At 41.9% G+C, this 24,737-nt stretch overlaps 1 long non-coding RNA gene across 1 annotated transcript; it reads right to left on the bottom strand.

The window, feature by feature from the left end:
- Nucleotides 1-10,582: 10,582 nt before the first annotated feature.
- On the bottom strand, nt 10,583-13,486 carry LOC124094845 (uncharacterized). The gene is made up of 2 exons (XR_006852348.2): nt 13,285-13,486; nt 10,583-12,171 (listed from the first exon to the last, which is right to left on the bottom strand). It is a non-coding gene; the product is annotated as an uncharacterized LOC124094845 (long non-coding RNA).
- Between the last annotated feature and the right edge of the window lie 11,251 nt (nt 13,487-24,737).

The following is a 24,737-nucleotide window of genomic DNA, read 5'->3' as shown; positions in this document are numbered from 1 at the left end:
CAAAAGCTCATGTGTGAAACAGTGCAAGAAAGTTCAGAGGTGAAATAATTCACTGATATGGATTAACTGGGTGGTGACTGTAGGCAGGTAGGGTGTGGCTAAAGGATCTAGGTCATTGGGTTCTGCATTTGGGGTTTATATTTTGTCCTTGTGAGCAGAGCTCTCTCTCTCTTCCTCCTGATTGCCAGGAGCTCCTCCTGAGCTGCTCTCCTCCTTTGCTATGGGCCTGAGGTGAAGCAGAACATCATGACAGAAGGGTGTGATGTTCTGCCTCACCTCAGGTCCACAGCAATGGAGCTCGCTGACCACATATTAAACATTTGAAACCATGAGTCAAATAAACTTCTCCTCCCATACATTGTTCTTGTCAGGTATATTGGTCACAACAGTGAAAAGCTAACTAAAACAGCAAGACACTCCTGTAATGTGATATTGCCAATGACATCATAGCCGGTTTAGTTTGTCACTGCACACTCTGCGGTGGCCACACAATGATTAAGTCACTAAGCAATACACTTCTCATGAAGTCACAGGTGACTGTGTCAGTATGGAGTGTGGTGCACTCATGTGATGCTCTAAATACCACTCTCCACTGATAGGAAGCCAAAGTCCATGAGAAATGCTGATTCCAGGCCTGGGAGATGAATATCCAGATACATCCTGTGCTACAAAGCAAGTGTCAAAACAGCACAGGAACGGGCTGGGGATGTGGCTCAAGAGATAGCACGCTTGCCTGGCATGCGTGCGGCCTGGGTTCGATCCTCAGCACTACATACAAACAAAGATGTTGTGTCCGCTGAAAACTAAAAAATAAATATTAAAAATGCTCTCTCTCTCTCTCTCTCTCTCTCTCTCTCTCTCTCTAAAAAAAAAGGCACAGGAACTGTCTGGAAGAGGCCCCCATTGTCCAAATTTGGGATAATTGAGGGTCATAAAAAATGAAAATGGTAATAAACTACAGCATAAAAAATGCAGTAGTCTAATCGTGATACCTAAAAAACAGAAAGAAAGAAGAAGAAGGTGAGAGAAAATGTAAGGAGAAGCAGAAGAGGTGAGGAGAGGGGAGGGGATAGCAGGTGATGGATAGGACCAGGGAAGGCACTAAAGACCCCCAGGGTCATTTCTATTATACACCAGGTGGGTCCTGTTCCTGAAGGAGGGGTGAGAATCTGTGCCAAACTTTGCAAACGCCTTGGAAATTTCCTTCAAATTAAATCTCTCCTATGAATTTCTTTTCCTTGCTATTTTTATCTTTTCTTTTGAATAAGATTATAGGGGTTCAAATTAGCCAAGGATCCAATTAATCAAAGTTTCAGGCTGTTTCTCTAATAACAGAGTCATGAAGAGGGTTCTAGAATATGTCTTGTCAATTCTCTAGGATTACACAGCCATGTGAATCAGAGGATTATTACTAATAAGCTTAGGATCTGGAAGGTGTTGTAAATTTCTCAGATTTTTAATATGTATGAGGATGATTTAATTAGGTGATAGGATTGAGAAAGATTTACATCTTAGATACCTCCTATTCTTTTTGCATGATCTCCTCGGTGCTGTAACATTTTTTTAAGCATTTGTGGCTATTATTTCTGACTCTGGTTATATTTTCTTCCTCTTGCTTTATACTAACTGCACTCTGCACCAAGGTGTAGATCCCCAAACTCAACAGTCATGGTGCAAATCAAACAGCATGAGATGTGCCATCTATCGGTGAAGAAGGTGGCATTCCACTGTATTGCCATAGCCCAGGGATGCTCAACTGTGAGAGCTGTCCTGAGCAGCCAGTGATAGTTAGCAGTACCCTTGGTTTTTAAGCTGTAGATGCTAGTAGCACCTATACTCCAACCAAAACAGAGACAACCAAAATTACTCCTGCATTACTAAATATTCCCTGGGAGGTAAGGTGGGCAAAACTTTCTAAGCAATTTGAGATTTTGTTTAATTCCCATGATCCTCTGATTTCTCTTCTTGCAAGGACACTAAACTAATGTCACCCAACTAAGGAGCCAAAAGAAACAAGCCCTCAGCATCTCCAGTTCCAACATTACAGCCCCCATTATTATACAAAGAGGCTGCAAGGTATCATTGAACAAGGCTGTGATAGATGTAGAGTATTGGAATGCAATCCCAAATCTGACCCTATCTCGTGATGTTAGACTTAGTGGCTTCCCTGAGACTTACAATTCACCATCCACAAAATGGGAATCAAGCCAGCCTTACCTACACCCAGACTTGGGAGTTATAAAACCACATAGCATCCCGCACATCTCATGACAGCCCTGATGAAATGCCATGGATTGGGTGGTTTAAATAATATACATTTATTCTCACAGGTCTGGAGGCTGGCAAGTCCAGAATCTCAAGCTGCTGACCTGTTCCACTCTTTATGAAGACTGTCTTCCTGGCTTGCAGATGGCCACCTTCTCACTGTGTCCTCCTTTGGCAGAGCAAGCTGGGGGAGGAGGGTTGAGCTCTGATTTCTCTTCTTGCAAGGACACTAATCCTCTCATGAGGGTCTCACCCTCATGACCCCATCTAAATCTAAGCCCCTCCCTAGGCCTTATCTCCAAATGCTGGGTCACACTGAGGGGCAGGACTTCAACACGTGAGCAAGGTGGGGGCAGGGCATAAACACTATAGCAACATGCAAATGCTTTATAACCAGTAAGTCTTCCAAGATTGTGAGGGCTCTGACATTTGTTGAATGCTGGCCATGTGCTAAGCAATTTGAGATTGTGTTTAATTCCCATGATCCTCTGAGGTAACATCATTACTTCTCAATTTACAGAATAGCAATCTGAGACCATGGGGAGTAAGATTCCCAAGCTTGAAGGACTGGGCAGTAGCAGCAGTTGGCATGAAACCTTAGCACCCAGCCCAGGCTCTCCCCCATACACCACCCTTCTTCCTGTGACCTATGATTATCACTAGAGGCCAGTGCCTTTACATGGATCTTTATACTAATCTGATGGAAATTCTGCTGTACTAGCTAGTATTCAAATATGTGTCCATGCACACTGTGTTACAGACAGTAAACATTTTTATTTATGCAAAAATGGGTGCTAATATTTTATCTTAACCAGTTATGATATGCTTCTCCCTCCTATTTTTACACTAATCTACTTCCTTTTTACACTTATGTCTTACTGCTCTATTTCTAACCTACATCCCATCCTGGATTCCTTTCTAGCATTAGTGACTGCTCAAAACAAAACTGTCCCCTGATTAGGGCACAGCTACAAAATACCCAGGATAAAAAGGGATAGATTCTATATTATTTAATATGTTCATTCTTAGCCACAAGAATTTATATTAATTTTTAGCCACAGAAATATTCATTTGTAGCCACAATTCTGGGAATTTTTACATAAAGATTCTATGACTTTAAACAATTTGAAGAATTTTTAGCCTAGAATCATTTAGGATCTAGAATTTCCTGAAACCAAAATTTACCATACTCCATATTCCATTCTTCAGATTCCTGTATCAAAGCTTGGGACTTTATTGTGTCAGTGTATTGACAAATATCAATTAATGCACACATGCACACACATTCACACATGCACACCTGTCCTAAGTTCCTGAGAACCAATATTCTGCACACAGAGCCAAAACACAACCAGGACTTCAGTAACACAGTCTCACAGTATAAAGTGCTTATTAAATGCAGGGTGAGGTGGGGGGGGGATACTTTTATCCTTTTGCTTTTTTTTTTTTTTTAGACCAAGAAGAAGCTTGAGGCAATTCCAACAGCCTAGAGTGGTAGATCCCACACGCACAAAGAGAGCCTGGTTCTCAGGCCTCTGCCTTCTCACAGCATCTGTGTGTGTCCAGATTGAACCAGAGCCTGGGAAGAAGGAAATCACTGCTCCATTAGGCAGCATGACCACCAGATGTCCTGTGTTAACTGTAGGACCTTGACATTGCACCATTTCTCTGAGGCTCTTGCAAAATGCCAGTTACTCCTCCATTTAGTTTCATCCGGGAGCGTTAGTAGGGATTACCCATCATTTCACTGAGCTAAGGAATAGGTCCGACAACAAAGCAGAGGCTTTCCCAACAATCTCACTGCTTCGAAAATTGGACCTCCAGAGTAGTCTTTAGCATAGTGAGGAGACCCAGAAGACTCTAGCCCAACCCCAGCCCTGCCATATCTGTACTGAATGCCTGAAAGTCCACCATTACTTACTCTTCCTGAAACTTTCTATACATGCTATACTCCAGGTGAAATTACAAAAATTGAAATTGTTGTGATATATGAGTAAGTGCATCTGATTCTTGGAGAGACCTCAAGCATCAAAACACCCGTCATCAGGGAAAGAGAATGAGAAAAGCAGAGACTGTGGGTTGGAGGCCTATTGGCCTTGAACTAGTCTTTCATGCAGTATGGAGGAGTAGTGGGGTCTTCCCAGGCACAGTCAGTGTCCAATCCCTTCCTGAGGATGCAAGATATTGTCTTGAGGGACACAGCTGCCCTGAGGACTAAATCCATCTAGCCATTTGACCTCAGGCAAATCACTTCACCTCTGCAATGAAGTTCTTTAGTCTTTAAAAGGATTGTAAAAATCTAAAGTCTCTTTAACCACAAATATTCTACAAATTTTGTCCCACTCTTCTAACTGCCCTACCTCAACACAACAGAATTGGCTCTTTCCTTCTCTCCCTTGGACAGGTACATGAGGTGGTGGCACAAACAGGGAGTTGTCACATTTGTGGCATCAATGTCAACTTCCCTCTACTAGCCTATAAGCTCTTTGAGAGCAAGGACCTCACCTTACTCTTTTGTTGCCCCCGCACACTGCCTAGCAGAGAATATGCATGCAATCAGTGACTGTCAGAATGACATTTTCAAGTGTAAAGCCCTACACAAGTATAGGTGTTGCAATTTATTTGGGGGTTACACCTGAATAAGCCCATTGCAAATGGAAAATGTCATAGCAAGAAATGCATTTACTACACCCAACCTACCAAACATGATAGCTTAGCCTACACTGCCTTAAATGTGCCCAGAACATTTATACTAGCCCACAGTTGAGCAAAACCATCTCACACAAGGCCTACAAGATATTCTGTAATCAAATTCTGAATATCTCATGTAATTTGTTGAATTGAAAACGAAAAGCAAAATAGTTGTGTGGGCACGCTTTTGCACCATCATAAAGTCCAAAAACAGTTAAGTTGGACCATAATAATCTGGGAAGTAGTCATACAAAATATTATTATTTTTTTCACTCTAAATAGCCATTGGCTGCCCTTGCTAAGGCCTTTCATAGATAGTGTGGGAAACTGAGAGCTGAAAACCCAGCCCTTGCAAAACCTGTTTTGTTGTTTTCTCTTTTAAAAGAACATACTGCCTTTATTTTTTTTTTAAGCCAAGAGTGAAATAAAAGCTCTTTCTTAAGTCTCCAACCAGAATCCACTGTAGAGGGGACCAAATGAGTTGGGATGTACTAAACTCAAATCACCAAATCTCCAGCCATGAAGAGGGAGGGGAGTGTGTCCTATAATCAGCCACACCCATCTCTATGATTTCTGGCCTGGAGTTCTCATGGGGCTCTTGTGGCTCAGACTATAACATAACCAATGGTCAGGGAGAGCTGTTCTTCAGGTGAAATGCAGTGGAGTTTATGCAAAGCCGGGCTCTTCTGGCTCTGATCCAGGGTAGGCTGAGCTGAAAGCTCTATCCACCTTCTTTACTTCACCCATCATCAACCAGCCTCTGCCATGCAGCTGGTTTTAAACAATCCAGGGAATTTGTACAGGGTCATTTCCCAGGCAGAATGAAAACAGTGTGGTAGCTGACCAGCAGTGAACAGGGGCCATAATTAACAATAGCAGAGTCTTCAAGCATGAAGGTTTGGATTGAGTTCAGATAATCACCCAAAGGTTGAAAGACATGCTCAAGATCTTGTGAGCTCCAAATTTAGACAGCCACTTGGCTGAGAACAAGTGAAATGGCACTTTCTTGGATGGAAGCCATACTTTCTATTCCAGGTTGGATCCAAAGACAAGCAAGAGATAAAGAAAAAGGATAAATTCTAGCAGGTAGGGTTGAGTGGATAGGGGAAGAAAAGCTGGGTGGATAGATTGCTAGACAGATAAATGAATGGATAAGGCTATAGTTTGGATCTTAAGTATGCTTCAGAAAGCCATATATTAAAGGATTGGTTACCAAATTTAAGAAATGCCCTTAAAGGGAATATTGGGACCCTGTTCCTCCTCTCTCTTTGCTTCCTGGCTACCATGAGGTGAGCAGCTCCTCTGCTTTCCTCTGCCAAAAGCAACAGGGCTAAACAACCATGGATGAAAACCTCCAAAACTATGATCCAAACTAAACCTTTTCTCCTTATAAGTTGATTATCTCAGCTATTTATGTCACAGTGAAGGAAAGCCAACTAACATGGAGAGATAGGAAGAGATAGAGAGACAATAAAGAGATAGATGAATATCTTCATTTGTGTGATTATTAGCCATTCTAGAGTATTCCTACTTAGTGACAATAAGTGAAAGTATCATTTACAGCAAAAAAGGAAAAGTAGAGAAAATATTAAGTATAGAAATGAGTTTATACAGATAGAGCTATGTATCTACAGATACAGATATAGATACATGGATTAGAGAGGGGGAAAAAAGAGAGATCGTGTGTGGTCGGCAGGCATTATTCAGCCCCAGTGGATAAGTCACAGTTCTATCAAAGTCAAGCAAAGGCCTCTGGAGGTCAGTTATAGTTCTAGATCCACTTGTCGGTCATGCCCTTCCCAATCCTGATAAAGACACAGTTACCCTAGAACAGTTATCTCAGTGGAGGAGCAGAAGCTGCTTACCATCTGCAGCATGTGCCTGGCAACCCAGCATTGGGAAAACACATGCTTAGAACTGTTATTTTTTTTTTCAATTGAAAGGAAGACTGCACAATTATTACAGTTATCTCTCATAGTACTATTAGACAAAACCACATTAATATAGATTCTCTTTCTTGACCCAACCATTCTGTGAATTTTTCCTTTTTTGTTTTCTTTTTTTTTAAATTTTTATTAGTGCGTTATAGCTATACACAATAGTTGGGTTCATTTTGACATAATCACATGTGAATGGAATAATGGAATATAATTTCTTCCATTGGAGGTTTCTATTCTACTTCTGTTTGGTTATTTATTTCTGAATATTTTTCATTTAAAAGAAAAAAAAAGCGCTGGGGATGTGGTTCAAGCGGTAGCGCGCCCGCCTGGCATGCGTGCGGCCCTGGGTTCGATCCTCAGCACCACATACAAAGATGTTGGGTCCGCCAAAAACTGAAAAATAAATATTAAAAATTAAAAAAATAAAGTTAAAAAAAAAGACAAAAAAAAAAATACCTGATTTTGAAAGAAGACGAATGCCTTGAACAAAGTAACACAACTAAGGAGGATGATTAGGACTTGACCCCATCTATATCTTGGTCCATTTCTTTGTCTGTCACTCTTCACATCTGTTACCCAGTGCTCAATCACCTTTAGAAACATCAGACCTAGAAATTACACACAGAAGCCTTCTAAGCATGCTTGCCTATGTTTTGCTTGTTTGCTAGTTTTTTTTTCCTTTAATATGCAATATAACCTTGATCCAACCATTTCCTTTGATGTGAAATGTAGATTTCTTTTCCAGTGACTTCCTCAAGGCCAGTACAATGAGTCACCCTTGCAAGAATGAGGAAAGTTACATATTCTGTCTTCAGTGTCTGATTCAAAATCAACTCATGTAATGAGTGTCAACCACATGCCAGGTATTCATAGATATTATAATTGGACCCCTACAATAACCTTGAAATGTAACCATATTTCCCCATTTTAAGAGAAGGAAACAAAGTGGTGATTTGCGAAAGACCATGCTTCTACCCCACCTACCAATTGCCTTGTGTGGCCCAATGAATGGAAAGGGCAGCACACTTTATAAATTCAATTTGCACTTGGAGTGGCTCTGGAAGTGTGTGCTCAGTATTGAAATATTGCAGAGGCATCTCTTATTTGCTTGAAAATAAGGTGTAAAGAGAGGTGTCTTCCTGCACAGGAGAGCGTGGCATGACTCAAGCTACCTTTGGGCTTTTTTTGTACAAATGAGGACAAGGTGTCTAGGCATAGAGCTGGAGAAGCCATGAATGCCAGACTGGTTTTTATACTGGAGGTGGTCAGGGACAAAGAGACCCGGGACAGATAGGAGAGCAAGCAGCCAGCAGGGGCTGACTTCTAGGAAGAAGTTTAGAGAAAGTGAAACATGAGATTAGAGACAGCTGCTGCACTTTGTGAGCTGGTGCCCAGTGAGAAGCAAAGAAACCTTCTTGTCCTGGGAGGCGGTGCAGCCTGGGGCTGCACCTCCCTGGGAGGGTGCACATCCTGGCTCCCCCACCTCTCATCCTCAGATTCATGGTCGGCACATGGCGAATACTAACAAGAAGAGTTTTGGTGACCATGAAACGAGGCACTGAGGTAAGCATTTGGCACTTGAGCAATTAAATCGGGGTGGGGGATACCACTGTCACCCACCTTCGCGAGACATTCAGAGAGTCCAGCAATGATCTGAGCCACGCCTCCACACCATGCTGGGACTTGTTTCCTCAGAATGGGTCACCATTGGAGGTAGGATCAGACTGGAGTTGTTATTTTAAATAGGTTGGTCTGAGAAGGACAAAAATTGAACCAAACTGTGAAGGAAATGAAAGAGAAACGTGTGCCGAGGAAGACACGTGGCAAACAGACGGAGCATCAAGTTCAAAGGCCTTGGTACGTCTCCAAGGAACAGCAAGAAGCTGGTGTTGGCAGAGAAAGAGGAGAAATAGCAGATAATGAGGTAGTGGCAATGGTCAGGTCCTGGATCTAGGAACATCTTGGAAGCCTAGGTCGGGACCTTAGATACCACGGGAAGTCAAGGGGGAGACAGAGACCAGGAGTTGTGAGCCAGAGGAAGGCACCCGTGTTGCACCTTAAACCCCTCACTCCAGCATCTCTTCACACAACACACGGAGGAGGAGAGGGAGGAGTCAGGGGCACCGGCAGGGGTCAATGGTGTGTGGGCAGAGACGCTGGGGCTTGGACCAGAGAGTAGCTGCGCAGGTGGAGAAGTGCGTCCAGATTCTGAATCTTACCTGAGGCTGAGCCCACAGCACACGTTCATGGATTGGGTGTGCAGAGTACATGACTGCAGAATGAAGAGGGGTCCAAGGTTTGTGCCTGAGATCCACTGAGTATTACTTAAAAGAACAATCAAGGCTCCTCCTTTATTGAGGAACAGCTCTGCATATTTATAGGGGGAGTGGTTTGACAGTTATAACAGTTTAATGTTGAACGGACTGACAGTTGGCTGGGGTGCTTTCTGATTGGTGGGTAAGGATCATGTGAGCCAGCAGGGCTAGTCTGATTGGTGGGTAAGGATCATGTGAGCCAGCAGAGCTCACCATTTGAAGGCTCTTCTTGGGGGATGGGGAAGTTAGTCTTTCAAGCCAGGTGGACTCCCAACATTACTACCTTTGCAATTTTTATAGTCATCCCCTCCCCCAAACATCCAAACCATTCCAGAAGGTTTGGTATTATAAAACAACATGTTTCATGTGATAAATTCATATAATAAACTTAAATCTATGTGATAAATATGATTTTTTTTCTTATTCATCTCTAAGAACTTGGCACCCAAAGAATATTACCTCTTTTTAAATATGCGTTTGCACATATTTCTTCTCCATTTTTCATTTGCCTTTGAAATTTATATCTTGTGTCATCATAATTTTTAAAGTTTTATATAATGAAATCTGTTGATTTTCCTTTTGTGATTTCTGGGTTTCTTTAGAGGCTTAAGAGAAAGACATAGTAAATGATACATACCAGAATCTTTGTTTTAGAAGTAGTCCTTTGAGCCTTTTTTCCTGTGGTTTTATGCTACTTTGGGGTCAACTTGGTGATCTATATGTATGAAGAAGTCATTCATTTACGAAGCATTTTTAGGATTACTAACATCACGTTGTCCATAACATTACTTTTGCTCTTTAAATTGCCTCTTTTTCTATGGCAATTTAAATTTATATCTAATATTTGCATTTATGCTACCTCTGTGAATTATAGTTTGGTCTATCTGATTATATTAAAAGAACTATTAGAAATATTACTCCATTGTTTTAATATTACACAGAACATATAATATTACATTAAAATAACTTCAGATATTTTAACATGATACTGACTTTCAAAAATGTCTACCTTCCATCAACAGAAGAATGGATGCCAAATATGTGGTGTATAGACATATGACGGAATACTATTCCTCTCTTTAAAAGAGGGAAATTCTGTCATCCACATCCTGCATGAATCTGGAGAACATTATGCTAAGTGAATTAACCAGGAACTGAAAAATACTGCATATTCTCACTTATGTATGGAATCTGAAACAACTGAGCTCAGAAGCAGAGAGCAGAAGGATGGTTATGAGGGGTGGGGGTGGGGAGATATTTGTCAAGGGATACACGGTTTTGGTTAGACAGGAGGAAAAAATAAATCTTTGAAAAAATTCTTGCTTTCCATAGTTCTGTTTTATTCTGACTTCTTAACACTTCTCAGTTTAATTCTTTTCAATTTTTATTGTTTATTTCTGAATGCATTCAGAGCAGCGACATTTCCCGTGAGAACAACATTGGCATGAGTTTGATACGCAATATTCTCACTGTTGGTTATTTTCCAAGTAGTTTATTATTGCAGTCGTGATTTTGTTAACCCAAGAATTATGTAAGGTCATTCTTTAATTTAAGAACTTTAACTATTAATTTTAATGTATACCATGTTATACTTTAAGAAACTCCTTCTTTGGTTAAGGCCAGTGGAAAGAATGTTAAAGAAACCAAATATATGAACAGCTGTGGGTCGGTCATATTGAAAAATATCGGTCCCCATCTTCCGGGCTTGTATTGCCACTGTAATTGCTTCTGGCTGCAGCCTTGCAGGGAGACAAGAAGGCTGCCTGGGGACTTGGGAAAGGAATCATGTGGGGAAACTGCAGAAAACCAACTTGTTCATTCTCCAAGAATTCACAGGTTTCTAGTTGGTAGTCTCCTCTTCCTGATGAGGCAGCTGAGAAAGCTGAGCATGGCTGGCCCCTGTGCTCCAGTGACCCCGTCTCAGGTTGTAGGATCTGCCAATCTGGCTCCATGGATCTCAGTGGAAGGGGAAGTGGCATTTGGAAGATGCCAAGTCACTGGAGGAAGCTTCCACTGGTATATATTGAGAGAGAAGGCAGAGTGGGGAGAATAAGAGCAGGACCCCAAGTTCCTAAAGTTCACTTAATGCCCACGCTAGATGGGAGTTTGCATGAGGTGACCCCAAGTGGCCTCCTGATATCAACAGTTTCCCTTTGAAATTTTGCCATATCCCTTTCTGAGGAAACAAAAATCCTGGCAGGATATTATTTTAAATGCATGACTCTGTGCCAGGCTCCACTTGAGTCTAACCCAGAGGTCAGTTGGGGGCCTTCTGCCCCTTGCATTCTTGACTTAATTTCCTTGAATTACTGCCCTCCACACACATTGCATCAGACTTGAATTGTAAAGGTTTGGGGAAGTCCAGAGTTGGTTTCCTACGTTCCTCTTCCATCCAGACTCTGTGAAATCACAGAGATGTGCAATCTCTGGACTAGCCTTCCACCACCCACGGGCAGAAGCAGTTTTTCACCATATCCTCAAGAGAGCCAGGTACACGGGGCTCCTCCATTCTTTGGGAGAAATCGTGGTGCTAGGGTGAAAGTCCATAACACCAAGGGCACAACATCCTGTCATCATGCTCACTCCTGTCTCCTGGGTCCTTCTCTCCCCATTCTTTACCTCCTTTCTCCCTGACTTCCCAGCTCCAAAGACTTTTGTCTCTGTTCTTCAAAGCATCTTTCTCCTTTAGAAACCAGGGCACCAGGCTCTGAAGGATCAATTTCTACTCAGTTTCTACCCCACATATGTTAGAAACGTATTTTCCTAGAAAACAAGCTGAGATGCTCTCAGAGGAATCTGATGTCTTCTGCAAAAGGGAAACTCCCCATTTAATTAAAAGCCACCATGAATTTCAAGAATCAGTAATCTAACTCAGTTCATCTCCACTGGATGCGAAGGGGCTTTGCAAGCTGGAGCAACGCAAGGCAGGCCTTCCTGAAGCTGCATCCAGTCTAGGTGGGCTGCATGGGAAACAAAGGATCAGGAAGGAGGTCACTTCCTGTTGTGAGCTTCGGGACAGGAAGTAGTATAATATGCCTGTGCATAAGAAACCAAGGCCTAGGTAAAAGTCCCACATCAGGTATCATCCAGTTAGTCTCAATCCAACAAACATTAATCAGCACAAAGGGAAGCAGGAAAGATTTTTCTCCTGAAAGAATTCATTACCATCCTTCAAACAAAATGGGAGTGAGCTAGGAAGTGAAAGAATGGGTGATGGCAGAGCTGAGCTACAGAGCAGGGACAGAAGGTGAACAGAAAGGACAGCTGGTGATCTGTGAGACAGCCTCCTGGAAAGGGGCCAGAAGGTGACCCTGTGAATGACATAAAGCTCTACCTCCCTGGGACCTCAGGTCTTCTTTGTCTTGAAAGCACACTTGGATGAGGGTCACACGGGAGGTAAGGAGCCTGGCTCTGGTTAGGAGATGGTGGCCCCTCTGGTTAGGAGATGGTGGCCCGCACCTGAGAGCCACAGAATGGAGTTAGCAGTAGGACTGGATGGGAAAAGTGGATCCCAACTTCACATGCGTCTATTACTTTCACCATATGTAAGCTAGGGGTGCTTTTATCTCAAAGTGTATATTAAAAAAAATTAGAATGTCAAAGTGACTTGTCCAAGATCCAGAAGGATCTACCAAGGGACAAAGCTGGATTTCAACAATGGAGCTAACCCCTCCAGAGCCCCAGAGCCTTATAATCTAGCCAAAAGGCAGACACACATATATGGTTATCTCAAAATCAAAGCAGATCAAGGTATGTAACAAAAGAATATGCAGCATGCGAGGCCTGTTAGGGAGGGGGATGGCTGGCCATCTAGCACATTAAAATTTACACTGACCATGTCACAAGCAGGGTGGGGAGAGAGCTACTGCTAGGGAGAAAGAAGGGCAGTGACCATATCCACCCGCTCCATGAAAAAAGAGTAGACAGATCCAGATCCCAGCCGTTGTGGGAACTGTCTTCCAGCCCGGAAGTTAACTCAAAGCCAGAAACAACCTCACGCATCACTGCGTATTGAGAAGGCACTGACTGGGAGTCAGGAGAGCCGAGTATTCGAGTTCCACTGTTTCCATTACCTTGATCAGTTTGCAGCGTGGTCTGGAGGAAGAGATGGACAACACATTGACTCTCAGACATAGTGTCTGCAAAAGAGAGTAAATTCAGATGATTTCCAAGCTCCTTTGCCTGCTCTGAGCTTTCAGGTTTCAGCACCATGACTTTGGCTCCGTGGACAGCACTGCCCAGAGCAGAAGTCTGCCCCAGAGCATGCACCCGACGGAGGACTTCACAGAGCATAATCCACCTGTTCTTTTTCCACCTGACCACATCCTAATCTGTAGGGTAGTACTATTGACAGGCTGCCCATCAGATAGCACATTCCACCTCACAGGTGGATGCATTTCAGTGGGTCGCCAATAAACTGCAAAGAAACCCCTGCTTCTAGGATCAGATAGTCTGAAATGGAAGAAGTATTAACAGCCTGTGAATTGTCAATGCCGCTCCCCTGCAGAATCAAAAACAGGTGAGAATACCTGTGGGTTCTACTCAAGAGTCCCAAGTTTGGTATTTAAACTCCAGGATCCTCTGTGGCCTATAATTAAAATCTAGGTTTTCCCCTACTAAACTTAATTATCATTCACTCAATGATGGCAATAATAATACTAATAATAAGTTCTTACGTCAGTACTTTTCAGCTTTTTAAATGGCTTTGACATGCTTTATCTCACTTGAATTTAATGATAACCATGCAGCATAAGTAGAGCTGGTCTTATTATCTGCATTAATGCTAATAATAGCTAACATTTCGGTAGCCTTTTGCAGCTACAAACTGCATTCATACATATTTTCTCACTGTACTAGAGGCTGAATTCCTGAGCACAGGAACCATGTCCCAGTCATCTTTTTACCCTGCAGTATCTCTATGGGGCCAGGTATGTCCAAGTAATTCAAAACATGCTTATGAAATTTTAAATGAATTTCATTCTCACAAAAACCCCATCAGTTCAGTAGATAGATATTTTTATCCCTAGTTTTTAGGTAGAGAAATTGAGGCTCAGAGTTTCTGTAACATGACCAAAGTCACATAGATGGTGCCCAGAACAACAACACAACAACCCCCAAACTCTGTGCTTCTTCCTTCACACCAGTATTTGTCAAAGATGTGCATTTTGATACAGCATGTCTGGGGCTAGAGTCTAAATCTAGCTTCCAGGTTTAATGGAGTCTGCTGGCTTTAGGACCACTTGGACGTGGGAAGCCAAGAGCAATGAGTGGCTTTCCTGGGTCACCCTTTGACTTGAAGTAGAAATTGGGAGCTATTCCACTGGTCTTCGTTCTGCCCTAGGCACATTCTAGAAATTGATCATCATGATTCAGTGAAAAGGCACCCAGAGAGTGCATGTTTCCACACAAAGTCCCAGGCCAGGAGCAGTCAAGAAAAGTTTCTGTACCTCCCACATTTAAAATTCCCATAAACTGGGGCTGGGGTTATGGCTCAGAGGTAGATGCTCACCTAGCATGTGGGAGGCACTGGGTTTGATCCTTACATAAGATAAAATAAAGATACTGTGTCCACCTATAACTAAAAAATAAATATTTTTTAAATAAACATAAACAGTATTTTATTGCTGTTTAGGAAACACATGCCAAGAAGTATAACTGGGGCAAAACCATACTTCAGAAAATCAGGTTGGATTCCTGCTAAGTTATTCTAACACCAGTGTTGTATTTCCAGGATCCTTATATAGAGACCCTCCCTATCACTTTGACCAGAGTCCCTAATGGCCTAGAAAATCCCTTCCTGGAAAACACAGGGCAAGATCTGACTCAGGGTCAGGCCATGCTTGAGTACCAGAAATTCTAATCCTGCCAAACTGGAAACACAAGACAGCAGTCAGTAACCAGGCACCTTTAGGGCCACACCGGCTGACAGAGAAACTTCTCTGTGAAGTCTATGTCTTTATTGATCATTTAACTAATCACAAGATCCCAGGCTACTCTCAGGGCTGTGCAGAAAGACCAGGGTAATTAGTCTGGATTCTCCAGGGCAACAGAACCAATAGAATATAGAGAGAAAGAAAGAGGTTAGATATAAGGAATTGGCTCATGCAACTACAGAGGTTGGCAAGACCCAGGAGAACCAATGGTGTAGCTCCAGGCCAAGTCTCAAGGCCTGAGAGCAGAGCTGTAACTCACAGGTCAGCAGACTCAACACCCAGGAAGAGATAAAATTTCAGTTCAAGTCCAAAGGCAGGATAAAGCCAGTGTTTCAATTTGAAGGCAGTTAGGAGGAATCCTTTCTTACTTGAGGTAAGGCTAGCTCTTTTGTTCTATTCAGACCTTCATCCTGACCATAATAAGGAGGACAATCAAAGTCTACCTACTTAAGTATCAGTCTCATCCAAAAATGCCCCTACAGAGACACCCAGACTACTGTTTGATCAAATATCTGGGTACCCTGTAGCTCCTTCAAGTTGACATGTAAAATTAAACATCACACCAAGGAATCAACCACACCTACACCCTGTTTAGTCACAGATCCAAACCATCAAAACGCCAACACACCCTGCCACCGACTACTATCTATTTCCATTTTTTGTAGATTCCCTTCTTTCTGGAGACGCCTTCTTCAAAGTAACTAGTCAGCTATAGTTGGGGAGTGGGGTGGGGGTGCTGCTAATTACCATCAACCTGAGATATATTTCAAAGAAATTGGTTTTGAGAGACCATTGGCCAGCAGGGGGTCTGGGCAGGATGGCACATGCCCAGAACCGCGTGACTGGTTTCATGTAGGATCCTTTCTGTGGTGTCCAAGGGCTCACATGGAAGGTTAGGCTCTGACCTCTCTCCATCCCAATGTTATCCCTGAATACTAATTTTTCATTCCTAAAATGAAAATTTACTCCCTCCTGCCCCTGTAGCTCTGGAAAGGAGGGACAATTTCTCAAAAATCAAATAAACATGAAAAATAAATGAATCCTATGGGTCTGAGGAGTGGTGGGACAACCTGTGGAGGGGAAAGAAAGCACAGAACCAGATGTGGCCTCAGGTCAGGGGAAGGTGGCAGGTGGTGAGACCCCCAACATGGCCCCTCCCCAAAGCCCAGTGGAAAAACTTTGTGCACTACTGTGCTTTGGGAAGCCTGTTTGGCCATGTTCCATTCTAGTTTGTGTTGTCATCAGAGGCCTTGAGAGAAGAATCACCAAGCTACCTGTATCCAACAGTACTCATCAATGAGTACTCAAAAGAAAAAAAAAAAAGGTGTGTACAATAATAGGAAAAGGAAAAAAATGTTCATCTGAGAGAAGTGAAGACTCAGAATGTGAAGCATGTAATACTTGATGGGTAAGGGGAAAATGGCTAAGGGCTCTGCTTGCAAACCTTGTCCTGGGTCAATCCTAAAACTGGCTTGCAGGTGTACTCAGGTGCAATATGTGACATCCAAACTATGTCGGCTAGATGTCAGGCATGCTACTAGTCACTAAAAAAATACAAAAATACAAAATAATATGCATTCCCTTTACAAAGAGCTGCACCCTATACATGATACTATCTAATCCCTACAACTGACTTCTGACTTTTATATTAGAGTCACTCTATAAGGTAACCGAGGCACAGAGGGGTTAAATACTTTGTCTGCATTATGTGAGTTGAAAGTGGTAAAGAACTCTGTGCACAAAATCTTCTTCCAAATAGCAAAATAAAGGCCATTGACTTCCATCAATGAGAGAAGAATCGGAGGGAAGTTAGAGAGATATCTAGGAGATCAGGAAGCCCTCTCTTCAAACTCCATCAGGTCAGCGGCTACTCCATGTGCAAGTCAAGACACCAAAAAGAAGCGTATTCCACTGTTTTGACTAATGTTCGTCTTTCATTCATTCATTCTTCAAAAATTTGGGGGGATTAATTACTTTTAATTGACAAATAGAAATGTATATATTTATCACTTGTGGTATGAGAAGACTTCAGAATCTCTTGTACTAAGGATTGCAGATTCAGAGATGAGTAAGACCCAGGGTCTGCCTTCCAGGGCCTCATGTTCTGCAGAGGACTGAGGCAGAGGAAAACAGAGAGGCTGATGATGGACTATGGGGCACTGGAGGAAGGTCATTGACACAGCCTGGATGAAAAGGCATCCCAGAAGACTGACATGTGGACTAGCCTTGAGTGATACAGTGGGGTTTCTCCCTGATAGGGAGGAGGAAGAGGCACCCTGCAGACAAAGGAAGATCTGTGAACAAAGGCACAGAGGCCTGAAGGGCTTGGACAGTCAGTGGCAGGGACTCAGGAGTCACCCTGGCCTGTGTCTGTTGTGGTGCGAGCTGTAGCTGAAAGGGAACTTTGACCTTAACCCAGAACAGAGGGAAATGAAGAGGTTTTCAAGGAAAACATGCTCAGTACCCTAAGTGTCCAGCACATAATAGGCTGGACATGTCAAATGAATAAAAACTAAGGTTTGGTTTTTAATAAACAAAATCTGCGACGTATACAGGTTGGATGAGCAAGGAAATGAAACTGGAAGCAAGGAGGAAGGCAGGGATCCCAGCAAGGATGTGGCTTCTCAGAGTCCAAGATTACAGGAACATCTTCATGCTCCACTTCAACCTAAAAAGGCCCTTTCTCTCATGTGGATTACATGAAAATAATTCCTTGAATTATTTCATGGAGCATAGCTTTTTGCTGGAAATGAGGTTCCCCCACCCCACCACCAATATTTTTCTCATCTTGTCTATGTCCACATTTTCTAACATAGCTTCTTTAAAACTACAGATCCATTCCTGTTCTGAAGAAATCATGTACCTGCATGCCCATGTCTGTTACTGGACTGTCAAGGTGTGGTAACAGCCTAGGTGATGGACAGTAGATGGTGCATATAAAAAAATGTGGCATTTACATTCAATGGAGCCATAAAGAAGAATGAAATTCAGCCATTTACAGGAAAATAGATGGGACTGGAGAATATGATGTTAAGAGAAGTAAGCCAGACCCAGAAAACCAAGTATTACATGCTTGACTCTCATATGAGGAAATTAGAGAGAGAGAGAGAGAGGCGGACAGAAAAAAAGAGATGGCACGAAAGTAGAAGAGAGATAGTTAGGAAAAGGAAGGTCTTCCTTCCGATTGGCAGAGTAGTCCCTACATTGCCTCAAAGAACCCACCTCTTGCAAACTCAACTTTCAGTCTGTAGAAAAGAAAGCTGGCCAGGACATTACCATGAAACTCATGCCATTAGGGCTGTGTTTGGTTTTGGTTTGATTCAAAGATTTCTGGACCAACTCTCAAACCTTCATTTAGCTTATAATTCACTGTGGGTTGACATGTCTTATGTGGGAGAGAGGGATGAATTTCATTTAATATTAACCAAGCCACTTTCCACCACTTCCTCTTTTCTATTGTTCCACTTTAACAAACAATGGATTTAGCAAGTTGTTTAAAGTCAGCTGAGCTCTGAAGCATTCTTTCAAGTATTCTGCCTCACACAAGACCTTCTGAAGATTTTCTTCAACATCTGTTTAGAAAAACACACACATAACAAACATACAAGACCCAAATAAACTATGCATTGTTCCCAAGTAATGGTCATAATGTATTGATGTTTCTTGAAAGGGAGGTACGGAGCAAGAGAAAAATTGTTTTGCCCTAAATTATTCATGCTGAACAGGGAAAAAAAAAAGATTGAAGTCAGGAATATTAACCCACAGTGAGTGACTCCCTTTCTAGCTGGGGAGAGATCACTCATTAAAAACAACCTCTAGAACTTCCTGGTTAAAATGGCAGCCAACTCTACTCAATTCCCACTGAACTGTTCCTGAGAGTGTAGAGAAAGATGAGTACTTACTGCACCAAAAACCCAGAGTGATAGACAAGGTAGTATGAGACTCTATTAGCAATTTCCACTAAAAAAAGCTGCATTGAGAATCACCCAATCAGACTTCCCCTTATAGCAAGACCAGGCTTCAGTATTTGAAACCAATAGGAAAAGATAACTTACAGAAATGAATGGCTAGAAGAAAGGAAGCAGTGGTCCACTGTCTTCTGGGAGAGAGCATAAAACTGTATACCATGCTCTCCACCCTCCATCAATTCTGGGCACAAACCTAAAATAAGGTGATCATGAAAGTTCTAGAATGAAAGGGTGTTTTAATTAACATTGTTGCTGCTGTGACTAAAGGACCCCACCAGAACAACTGTAGAGGAGGAATTGATTGAGGGCTCACAGTTTCAGAGGTCTTAGTCCATAGAAGGCCAGCTCCACTCCTCAGGGCTCCAGGTGAGGCAGGACATCATGGCAGAAGAGTGTGGCAGAGGGAAGCGGCTCACATGATGATGATGATGATGATGATGATGATGAGAGAGAGAGAGAGAGGTCACTTGTCAAATACAAATATATACAACACAACCACACCCCAATGCCCACCTCCTCCAGCCACACCCTACCCCTTCAGTTGGGAACTCAGTCAATCCCATTAGGGGTTAATTCACTGATTGGGTTAAGACTCTTACAACCCAATCATTTCTCCTGTGAACCTTCTTGCACTGTCTCACACGAGAGCTTTTGCGGGACACCTCACATCCAAACCATAACAAAGAACAAGAAAGATATGTCAGGTAAGTGACAAAAACTAAAATGGAGATAGCTGTATTTATAGCAGACAGATTAGAATCCATAGCCAAAATATGAAACATTCTAGAGAGGTGCTCAAGGGTAGCACTCACAATAAATATTTAAATAGCATGGCTAGGTGTTCAGGATTAAACTGAACTGCAAAATATCTTAGGTTTTTTTTTTTCTTTACATTAAAAATAGAGTCAAGTAGTCACAAACACATCCATGTATTTATTTCATCTAAAAAGTATCCCAGCCTAGGTACTGGGGTACTCTGAGAAATGATCCCAATATTTCTGGTAGCCATGATCATTTGGTAGCAGGAAATAGGAACAAAAATTGCTATTCCAAGATAGCCAGAAACATGCATTGTGGGAGACACCTCAAGGTGAGTTCCTTTACTAGGCAGCCATCTTTTGTTAAAGCATCTATTCCTTAACTTCGGATGCCCATAAAGTCACTGCAGTTGAAATGCAGCCGAATGAGATGTCAGGCATCCTCTTCAATGCTTCAAGGAGCCATTCTATCCACAGAGAAAGGGAGAATATGCCTCAGTATTGAATCTATCGCCATAGAAACAGGAGTCACACCTGCAGGTAACTTACATAAATTAGTGGGCCAGGGGGGAATTGTGGAAAATGCAAAGCTCCAAGCCATCAAAGGAGCAGCCTCATTACTGTGACATGACAATGTGGTCCCAGGTTGTTAGATCTTCCCACGTATAAAAGAAGACAAAAATCCAGATTTTTTTTTAACCATGATTGACTGACTCTAAGATGCACTTTACTTGCACATTTTTACATGATTTAAATCAGGATGTATCTCACCATCAATGGTGTCTTACCATCATAATCAGCAGCAATTGTTTTCTTCCTTAGTGGTACATAAGGTAATGGTCTTCCTGAAAATTGATGACAGCATCTTAGATTTTATGGCGTGTGGGGTGTAAGATCTCCAGGTAGCTAACTGTTGATAACTTATTCAAGAAAAAAATGCAAAGACCAATCAAAATTAACCATGCAGGATTGAGTTACCAGTTCAGAATCAACTTTCCTTCCTGAATTTTTTTTTAAGTACAACTGGAAAAATCTTTTTGCCTGTGCCTCATAAATAAAAAATGTTAGAATTGTTAGAAATTACCTAATGTGTCAAAGACTAAGAAGCTTGACAGGAAAAAAAAAAAAGCTAAAATAGTATATCAATTATGTGGAATAAGATTTAAGAGATCAAAACTGTACCATACATATATAGAACATAACTTCTTTTGTAGTGAGCAGGGAATATTTTTTAAAAGTTAATGAGATATTAAGGTCTTCAAAAAATCACACAAATGCAAAATTCTAAAGTTCTGTTTACCAGGAGATCAGCAAGCTGTGTATGACCCACAGACAAAAGTCCAGTTTAGCACCCATTTGTGTAAATAAAGTGGAATTGGAACATAACCTGTCACCACAGCTCCTGCTTCCCTGCTATGGTGGCAGAGCTGACCCTCATGCCTGCAAAACCAGACGAAATCTGCCATTCCTGATCTAGACCCAAATCTATGAATAAATGTGACTTTTCAACAAGAAAGAAAATGATAGCAACCATTTTAATTCGCATGGTAAAATACAACTTAGAAGCTAGAAAATAGACCCTTGAACAATTTCTGCATGAAATTGGAAAATACAAACCACAGTAGCAAATTATCTACAAAAATAATAAGACACGAACATTACAGAACCAAGCTAAAATCTGGGGCTGATGTGTGTCTCAGAGGAAAATTGATGTCATAAGAAGCTTTTTCCTACTAGATAATAAAGCTTTCAAAATGTCAGAGAAAGATAATGTCTGCAATCTTTAAAATGTACTAGGCCATAGAAGCCACTGGAAAGTTGACTGATGATTTATTTCACCCAATTGTACTGATTCCCTCTGAAATCTAAAAGATTATTCAAAGACAGCTGCAAAACAACCTCACTGGCAAAAATATATAAGCAAAAAACTGAAATGGTAGTGGTAAATGAATCCATGAGTTATGAGAAGAATACATTTTTAACAAATGGAATTTCACTTAATAACTCATCCAAAAGCTCTTGATCCTACACCCCAGAGATAGAGAGTTCAAAGAAGGCATAGACCCTTTCCTCCAGAAATCTAGCCTGGTAATTTAAAAACGCATGTGTACATGAACCCAGACAGTTACAGCACCTGTGAAAAATAAACAAGCCCATTAAAAATGCCATTGCAGCCCAAAGTATGATACCAAGTAAATAAATAGGTAAATTCTTTGAAAATGATCTCTGATTATAATTGAAAGAGAATCTAACTCACAACCAACCGTCGGTGATCAGCAAGGAAACAGCCTTGCGGAAACCACCAGTCATGGCTTCAATCTTTGGTTCTTTCTCACTTCAGGAGTGTGCTGCTGCCCTCCTGGCTGCCAGGCTTCTCAAGGCCATGTTCACCTTGAGATCTGAGGTAACAAGCTCCTCCCCATTTTCTGAGGGCACTTCCGACATCATGGTCCAGATGTGCACACTTTCCACTCATAAGTCTCTACAATGTGCAATGCTTTTTAAACCCAAGATTGCCACCCTCTAAAGTGTTCGCTGGCACTGTAGCGACATTCAAAGCCTAAGAATGATAAACTGCATATGAAGAAGCTCATGGGCAGCTGAGGTCAAGTCATGCTTGGGTCCCTGGGGCTGGTCTCAGCAGGAGGATCAGCACAAGGGCTTCTGTCCTGCACGGCCACATTTGGGAGACCGGAGCTTACTGATTTTAAGGGAGCCTGTGACTGACTGTCCTATCCTGCAAGATAAAAGAGCCTGCAAAGCCACTTTGAGATAAATAGAACTCAGCTTCCTCAACATAAAGCCATGGGATTGAAGCATGTCAAGGTTCCCAGCCTGCACAATACTGGAAGAGGAAAAGGGAGAAAGTGAAATTGAGGCCCCCTCTGCCCACCTGAGGACCATGTGGGGAAAGGAGGGGCTACAAGGGAATTATAAAGGAGCTAAAAGCATGCAATGGAGGGAGGATAGCATCTTCAACAAATGGTGCTGGGAAAACTGGAAATCCATATGCAACAAAATGAAATTGAATCCCCTCCTCTCGCCATGCACAAAAGTTAACTCAAAGTGGATCAAGGAGCTAGATATCAAATCAGAGACTCTGCGTCTGATAGAAGAAAAAGTTGGCTCCGATCTACATATTGTAGGGTCGGGCTCCAAATTCCTTAATAGGACACCCATAGCACAAAAGTTGATAACAAAAATCAACAAATGGGACTTACTTAAACTGAAAAGTTTTCTCTCAGCAAGAGAAACAATAAGAGAGGTAAATAGGGAGCCTACATCATGGGAACAAATTTTTACTCCTCACACTTCAGATAGAGCCCTAATATCCAGAGTATACAAAGAACTCAAAAAATTAAACAATAAGAAAACAAATAACCCAATCAACAAATGGGCCAAAGACCTGAACAGACACTTCTCAGAGGAGGACATACAATCAATCAACAAGTACATGAAAAAATGCTCACCATCTCTAGCAGTCAGAGAAATGCAAATCAAAACCACCCTAAGATACCATCTCACTCCAGTAAGATTGGCAGCCATTATGAAGTCAAACAACAACAAGTGCTGGAGAGGATGTGGGGAAAAGGGTACTCTTGTACATTGCTGGTGGGACTGCAAACTGGTGCGGCCAATCTGGAAAACAGTATGGAGACTCCTGGGGAAGCTGGGAATGGAACCACCATTTGACCCAGCTATTGCCCTTCTTGGACTTTTCCCTGAAGACCTTAAAAGAGCGTACTACAGGGATACTGCTACATCGATGTTCATAGCAGCACAATTCACAATTGCTAGACTGTGGAACCAACCCAGATGCCCTTCAATAGATGAATGGATAAAAAAAATGTGGCATTTATACACCATGGAGTATTACGCAGCACTAAAAAATGACAAAATCATAGAATTTGCAGGGAAATGGATGGCACTAGAGCAGATTATGCTTAGTGAAGCTAGCCAATCCCTAAAAAACAAATACCAAATGTCTTCTTTGATATAAGGAGAGCAACTAAGAACAGAGCAGGGAGGAAGAGCAGGAAGAAAAGATTAACATTAAACAGATACATGAGGTGGGATGGAAAGGGAGAGAAAAGGGAAATTGCATGGTAATGGAGGGAGACCCTCATTGTTATACAAAATTACATATAAGAGGTTGTGAGGGGAATGGGAAAATAAACAAGGAGAGATATGAATTACAGTGGATGGGGTAGAGAGAGAAGATGGGAGGGGAGGGAGGGGGGATGGTAGAGGATAGGAAAGGTAGCAGAATACAACAGTTACTAATAGGGCATCATGTAAAAATGTGGATGTGTAACCGATGTGATTCTGCAATCTGTATTTGGGGTAAAATTGGGAGTTCATAACCAACTTGAATCTAATGTATGAAATGTGATATGTGAAGAGCTTTATAATGTTTTGAACAACCAATAAAAAAAATTAAAAAAAAAATAAAAATAAAAAAAGAAAAAAAAATAATAATAATAAAATAATAAAAATAACAATAGCAAACATTTCTGAACATGGGCCATGTGCCAAGCAGTCCTAAACCCTTCGCATATATGATGTTATGATCACTTTTCCTAATTTTTGGATAAGCTGAGTTACAAAGTTTCTGATACTTGCTTACTCAGATGGTGTGACCTGGAGCTGGGAAGTCTGACTCAAACTCCAGGCTTTAGTCCTCCAGTGAGAAACAGGACTTTACCCAGTCCCCCCACAACCCAGTGCACAGAGAGTAACCCACAGATGAGGGGAGGAGCTTAGGTGTGTGGTACTTTAAATAGGGCAAAGAGGAGGGAGGGGAAAAGAAGGGGACGGGAGTAGGAAAGATGGTGGAATGAGATGGACATCATTACCCCAAGTACAT

The sequence above is a fragment of the Marmota monax genome, unplaced genomic scaffold (genome assembly GCF_021218885.2).
Source record: "Marmota monax isolate L192 unplaced genomic scaffold, Marmota_monax_Labrador192_F-V1.1 WCK01_AAM20220418_F8-fsc00040, whole genome shotgun sequence".
NCBI lineage: Eukaryota > Metazoa > Chordata > Mammalia > Rodentia > Sciuridae > Marmota > Marmota monax.
Note: the sequence above shows the minus strand (reverse complement) of the source record. Positions and strands in the feature narration are given on the sequence as shown.